Raw genomic sequence first — 6631 nt, 5'->3', positions numbered from 1 at the left:
TACCCTTCTCTACCCAAATAACTGAATAACATATCCACTACTCAAATTACTTCATATTTTACTATACTAATTTTCAACACTAATCCTTTATGGGTACCAGAGTGGCGTGCTACTCACCAGAAAAGCGCTTCAACACCCACAAGTGCTATATGAATGCAAACCTTTCTTCCCCTTTTATCCCTCCGCTATCCTTCTCACTCCAGATAACTGACTAATATCCACCACTGAAATTACTTCATATTTCAACAGCAGCACTCAGCCTATTTGGAAATGAATGGGCTCCTGTATCTGTCCCAGACGGGCTTTCGCCCGGGTCAGGGCACTGAAACAGCTATGAATGCGGTTGTGGCGGAGGCTAGAAGGATCCTCGATTCAGGAGGATCAGTGGCAGTGATCCTCCTGGATCTGAGCGCAGCCTTCGACACAGTGAACTATAATACCTTGATCCACCGGCTCCGGGAACTGGGAATCTCGGGGTCCGCACTGACTTGGCTTAATTCCTTTCTTCACAACCGTTCCTTCCAAATCTTGGAGGGAACCTCTAAATCCCGTATTATCCCTGTACACTGTGGGGTTCCTCAGGGCTCGTCCCTGAGCCCCACCCTTTTTAATGCCTATATGTCCCCAATGGAGAGAATAGTTACCCCCTACGGGATTAAACTTGTGACCTATGGTGACGATACCCAGCTTGTGGTCTCTCTCAGTCAAACCAATCATCCCCCAGATAATCTCTACTCCTGCCTACAAGACATCTCACACTGGATGGATTGCTCCCATCTTAAACTTAATAGTGATAAAACTGAGGTCTTAGTATTCGGCAACCAGTCTCACTTTATTCCAAAGACCTTGCGGCCTCCTTGTATGGGACCTGCCCCGGCTCCAAAAGAACAGTCTATTAGGAGTCTGGGCATGTGGCTCGACCAGGATCTCACATTTACTACCCAAGCCAGGAAGTCAGCGGGGGCCTGCTATGGCATCCTTAGGTCGACCCGCAAAATTCTCCCTCTGCTCCCCCAAGATTCTAGGAAGATCCTGATCCAGAGCCTGTTGTTATCTAGACTGGATTACGGTTACACTCTGTACCTTGGTGCCCCTAAGAAAGTCCTTGCCAAACTCCAGGTGGTACAGAACTCGGCAGCCCGACTCTTAACTAGCTTCAATAGTAGGAGCTTGGCTAAACCAGCCCTCAAACTGCTCCATTGGCTGCCCATTCAGGAGCGCATATATTTCAAATCCCTCTGTACGACGCCCAAAATTCTCCATGGAAAGGGTCCTCAAATCTCAAAAAATCTGATTAGATGCCATGAGATATCCAGAAATCTGCGCTCAGCACACCTACATCTTGCCCATATACCTAAGATCAAAATGGCCCGTCTTTTCTCCTATAACGCTTCCAAGATGTGGAATCTGCTTCCCCTTACTCTGCGCTCCGAACCTAACCATCTGACCTTCCGAAAGCTGTTGAAAACTTGGCTTTTTCCCTAATTTCCTCCTCTCTTCTACTACCTCTATTACTAGCGCTGGGATGCTCACGGGCAGCCATGCGCTTTATAAATCCCATTTTCATTTCATTTCATTTTATATTAATTCACCACTAATCCTTAATGGGCTTCCTGAATAGCGTGCGTCAACAAGCGCTATATAAATACAAACCTTATTCCTCCTCTATCCTTCTGCTATCATTCCAAATCCAAATAACTGACTAACCTATCCACCACTTAAAATGTAGTTGCATGTTTCACTATACTAATTCAACACTAATCCTCTATGGGTCCCGGAGTACCGTGCTACTCGCCGAAAAAGCGCTTCAACCCCTCACCAGGGATAGTAAGCGCCCTATAAATGCAATTACAATACAATACAATACAATACATAGTCACACAAAGGGTTTTACTTTCTACATCCTGCTTTCCAAGTTTCTTAAAGGGCTTGAGTTGAGCTTTCCTCCTGTTGGAAGTCTCAGTGCCATTAAAGACTTCATCAGCCAGCACCTGCACTCCTCTGCTGAGAGCCTTGATCTGACAACTAGTGCCAATTCTAGTTTTGGGCACTTGGAAGTGAGTTTCGGTGCTAAAGGAAGAAAACCATGCAGTGGCTGCTAGAGCCACTTCGGAATTGGTGCACCCTGCAAGAATCACTTCTGGCTGCACAGAAGCCATGGTCCCCGCTCGCCGGGTGCGCGACACTCTAACCACTGGTTTCAACGTGCACTCCAGCTTTCCAGCAAGCTCTCAAACAATCGCTGCTGCATGAGTCTAGAGCACCGCATCACCGACAACCATGACGCCCTGCTCAAACTCCAATGGAGGGCCAGTGGTTCGACATCGACACCGTGAAATCAATGCATCGCACTGTGAGATCAACAAATCATCGACACCATGTGACCTTCAGAAACTTAGGTATCACCTTGCAACCGACACATCACCTCACCTGCATCCTACATTTTCACCAGGCGTTAGCGGCTCAATGACCCTGCACTGCCTCATGGAAACGACGCATCACTTACTACAAGTGATGCACCATCACTGAGCACAAACGCGCAATGACCTACATAGCTGTCACAAGTCTGTACCATAAAGTTCCCAGTCTTCACAGGAGCAGAATGATGCTTTAATCCAATGCCCCTCTCGAACCCCCTCCAATCTCCTATAACGACCACAAGAGATTAAAAGGGTTTCCGGGGGGGGAGGGAAATGGGGAGATAATGATGTAGAGACTGCCTTGTCGTTTTCTGGGGGCCGCAACAAACCTCCTGGTAGGGCTCCTTGTGGAACTGTCTTGGGAGGCGGGATTAGTACAATGCATAAAAAAGCACACCATTAACACACTCTAACTTGGTTACCTTAAAGCTACTATTACAAATACTGTTTTTTCATTGCAGTTACACTTGTATACCCCTTTTAGACTTTGCTTCTCTTCTGTTTCCTAGGATGACAGACTCTTTTCTGTACTCAGAGAAGTGTGTATGTACATCCTTATCCTAGCAGCTTAATTTATACTCATTCTAATGTGAAGAAATATAACTACTGGATGCTTGTTATTCTTTGAATAAATGAATTTCAGTAAAGACTTATTTCTCTGAGCATTGTTTTGTATATCACAGTACCATTAGACTTTTTTCTTTTCGTTTTCTGAAAACTTGCGTGACCAGAACAACAAGTTGGCACAAGATTTCTCAGGTAAGATTTTTAATATTCTTCTTTCGGTCGATTTTGTTGAATATTTTCGCTGACAGAGATTCGCATAGTGTTAAGAGGAAATCTTCCTCATAGAAGCACTTCCGACGTGCATTCTTTCCCTTGAAATGACTCAAGAGAAAACTAATGCGACTGCAAGGACAACGTCAAGAGACAAATTCTTAACAATAATCCGGTGGGCACGTGCATCTAGTGCTATCCCTAAGACACTATTCTAGCCCATGCCCGCGTTGAGGAAAAAGGCTGCTACTCCGTGAAGAATCTTCAGTGAAGTGCGCCACTAGAGAGGCTGCGCGTGCACTTTCCACCACTCTCTACTGCTCTCAAGCCACTGCGTGGAACCGCTATCTTAAGAGACCATTTTCGGCATAAAGATCTCCAAGATGGCTTTTGGCATCCAGAATGAAGCTAGTCAGCTAATTCATTGTGTTCCTTTTTTACTGCACCTACAACCTGGGAAGCAAAGTCTTGATTAGTTTTATGAATCCTGACAGTACCCCTCCACAAGGATGGGCCCCCCCAGTCTCAATCTTGGAACATGGACATTAGTATGTAACTCCCAAGAACTCTTTTCTGGTCCATAACCCTTCGAGTCGATCAAATAGAACAGTTTTCCTCAAATCGTCTTTGAATCTAATATTCTCTTCACCACATCCTCTTCACCACCTTCTGTTTGTGTTGCCTTAGGAGGTGATCTCTCTCTGAAACCTAGCATAGCCTTTTTGAGAATGGAGTTGTGAAACACAGGGTAAACCTTAAGTTGCCGAGGAAGCCTTAGCCGATAAGTCACCAGGTTTATCATATTCTCAATGGTGTATGGGCCAATAACACTGGGTTGGAATTTAAGGTTCCCTTTTAATCTTAAATGCTTAGTGCTCAGCCAACCCTTATCTCCTATCTGATAAGTGTTTTCCAACCTTCTCTTCTTATTGGCATCATTTTTATATCGCTATTTCAATTGTGCCAATTTTTTGTTGCTGATTCATGGGTCTCTCTTAAATGTTGAACTAAATCTTTAACTGCACGGACAGTGATCTCTTTTGTGCTGACCATAGAAATTGGATGTCTGTTGCAATTTAGAAAAAACTGTGTATTGCCTGGGAACTGTTCGTCACCATTTTAAAGTGCAAATTCTGCTTCCCAAAGGAGATCTGGCCAATTCCCTTCCTGAAGCAACAGATAAAGCCTCAAATACTGCTCTAATTCCTGATTTGCCGTCTGTGAATGCCCGTCAGTTTTGGGATGATAGCTAGTTGAGAATCTGGTTTCTATGTTCAGACCTTGAGTGAATGTCCTCTAAAATTGAGACAAGAATTGTGACCTCCTGTCATAAATAATATTCTTGAGGATACCATGAGCCCTTAATAAGCGCAAACTGAATTGTTGGGCAAGTTCTTTTGTTTGAGACTGTGCTTTAATGCGACAAAATGGGCCCTCTTTGTGAAGGCATCTACAATGACTTGGATGGTATGAAAACCCTGACTAGAGAGCAAGTCTACAATCAAATCCATTGCAACCGTGTGCCAAGGATGAGGGGGAATATGCAATGGTTGCAAAAGCCCCTGCAGGGCCTGCCTGATTGATTTCCCCCGAGCACAGATTTCCCAATCAACCATGTATTGCTTGATGTCCTTAATCATAGTTGGTCACCAAAATTGTCTTCTAACTAGATCTTATGCCTTACTGATTCCTTTGAGACCTGCCAAAGGGTTATCATGACAGTCATATAGAGTTCTTTCTCATAGTTCTGGGTTATAGAATGGAAAATGGTCCTGAATTTCTCTGGAAGGATCCTTGTTCGCCCATTCATGCATTTCTTCTGGCATTAACATTTCTTTAATTCTTTCATCTAAAGTTTTACTTACAATTGTCCCCACAATCTTTAACTCTGGAATGATCTTCCAATCCCCAATGACTACCCTCTGTTCCTCAGTGTTGATTCTGGATAAGGCATCGGCTTTTCCATTCTTGTTTCACAGACGGTAAGCTATTACGAAGTTGTAATCAGCAAAGAAGAGAGTCAACCGCAGTTTCACTAGAGTGATAATCTTTGCTGACTTAAGGAACTGTAAGTTTTAATGATATGTAAATACAGTTACAGTCTTGCTTCCATCAAACAATCCCTGCATTCCTTGAAAGCAAAAGACACACAAATGATGGACATAATGCGGAACAAATCAAACATTCACCCCTAGCAGGAGATCTGGGTTAAATCCATTGTTCTTTTGCACACCATTCCACCCCAGTTTAGACCCAGCCATATCCAAATCAGTATTGACCATGGTCCTCATGTGAACAGTCCAGCCTGAACTGCCGAGCTATATCCTCCCTGGAACAGAAACAAGCATCCTGGGACCGGTTTCGGGGTATCACCCTCATCAGCCAGGCTACTTTGTATCCAGTGGCACAGTGAGCCCGGAACCCCGTCTGGGATTAATCGTTGCACTTTGAGCGAGAAAGCAAAAGACACTTAAATAATGGACGAAATGCAGAACAAATCAAAGAGTCACCCCCAGTCTTTAGATCTGGGTAAAATCCATCTTTCTTTTGCTCACCATGCCACCCCAGTTTAGATACAGCCATATGCAAATCAGTAATGACCCTGCTCTCCCTGGGAACAGTCCACTCCAAACTGCCAAGCCAGGTCCTCCGTGGAAAAGAAACAAGCATCCTGGGACAAGTTTCAGGGTATCACACTTTATAAGCCAGGCTAGCTTAAATCCAGTGGCACAGTGAGCCATGAACCCACGTCTGGCCATACCTGATGCACTTAGAGCGAGAAAGCAAAAGACACTCAAATGATAGATGGAATGCGAACAAATCAAACAGTTACCACCAGTCCAGAGATCAGGGTTAAATCCATTGTCCTTTTCTCACTATGCCACCCCAGATTAGACCCAGCCATATGCAAATCAGTCTTGACCCCGTTCCTCATCTGAACAGTCCAGCCAAAACTGCCAAGTCATGTCCTCCCTGGACCAGAAACAAGCATCCTGGGACTGGTTTGGGGTATTACCCCACATTAGCCAGGCTAGCTTGAATCTAGTGGCACAGTGAGCCCGGGACCCACATCTGGGCATACACTGCACAATTAGAGCGAGAAAGCAAAAGACACACAAATGATGGATGGAATGGGGAACAAATCAAACAGTCACCCCCAGTAAAGAGATCTTGCTTAAATCCATTGGTGTTTTGCTCACCATGCCACCCCAGTTTAGACCCAGCCATATGCAAATCAGTTTTGATCCTGCTACTCCTAGCAAAAGTCCACTGGCCTAACGGCTAGGGCTGTCGCCCTTGAATCTGGGGAACTGGGTTCGAGTCTCAGCAATGACAACTGAACATCCTGTGATTCTGGGCAAATCACTTAGGGCCAGATGTAGGTAATCCTATTTTACCAACTCTAAAATACCGAATTATACCGATTCGGTATT

Source organism: Lissotriton vulgaris, assembly GCF_964263255.1.
Source record: "Lissotriton vulgaris chromosome 9 unlocalized genomic scaffold, aLisVul1.2 SUPER_9_unloc_1, whole genome shotgun sequence".
NCBI lineage: Eukaryota > Metazoa > Chordata > Amphibia > Caudata > Salamandridae > Lissotriton > Lissotriton vulgaris.
Note: the sequence above shows the minus strand (reverse complement) of the source record.